Genomic DNA, 896 nt, shown 5'->3' on the forward strand with positions numbered 1-896 from the left:
AATGTCCCATTATGGAAGAATGGGAAATCACTGGAGGCAGTAAGCTAGAGAGTGATATGGATGTATTTTTGCATTAATAATACTAGTCATAAATCACAAGTGCCTGGCCAGGCATGGTAGTGCATGCCTATAATTCAAGCTACTCAGGAGACTGAGGCAGGAGGATTGCAAATTTGAGGCCAGCCTCAGCAACTTACCAACACCCTGTCTCAAAATAAAGTAAAAAGGTACTCACTTTGGCAGCACGTATACTAAAATTGGAACGATACCAAGGAGATTAGCATGGCCCCCTTTGCAAGGATGACATGCAAATTCATGAATTGTTCCATATTAAAAAATAAAGTAAGTAAGTAAGAAGGGCTGGGACTGTAGCTTAGTAGTAGAGGTCCTCTAGGTTCAACCCCCAGTACCTACAAAATAAATGCAAAAAAATCCTAATAAATCATCAGTGCTTGAAATATGGAAGGCAGCACATATAGAGATTGAGAAGTAGGCCTTGTCAATTTAAGCTATGCCTGGGGTTGGGGGTGGTGATAAAAGGGTAAAGGATGACCCCCCAGAATGTCTAGAAGAATGGTTGTTCCTCAAACTGAGATCAATTTGAACCAGTTAATAATATATACTACCTTGATTTTTTCTTTAACCTTTGTATTATGAAATAATAGATTTGTATGCATGTAAAAAATAATACAGAGAGATTCTGTGAACTCCTTACCCAGTTCCCCCCTGAGATGGTATAGTGCAAAACTAGTATGATGTCACACAAGGATATTGACATGGATACAGTCAAGATACAGAACACTTTCAGCATTGATAAATTGGACATCATAAAAATAAAAATATTTCACTCTGTGAAAGACCCTGTTAAGAGGCCCAAAAGAGAAGTTACAAACTGG

The 896-nt window shown here is 38.3% G+C and overlaps 1 non-coding gene across 1 annotated transcript; it reads left to right on the forward strand.

Moving 5' to 3' along the window:
- Positions 1–227: 227 nt before the first annotated feature.
- Positions 228–335, forward strand: LOC124981483 (U6 spliceosomal RNA). The gene has a single exon (XR_007108006.1). It is a non-coding gene; the product is annotated as a U6 spliceosomal RNA (small nuclear RNA).
- The last annotated feature ends 561 nt before the right edge of the window (positions 336–896 follow it).

This window comes from Sciurus carolinensis, chromosome 3 (assembly GCF_902686445.1).
Source record: "Sciurus carolinensis chromosome 3, mSciCar1.2, whole genome shotgun sequence".
NCBI classification, from domain to species: domain Eukaryota; kingdom Metazoa; phylum Chordata; class Mammalia; order Rodentia; family Sciuridae; genus Sciurus; species Sciurus carolinensis.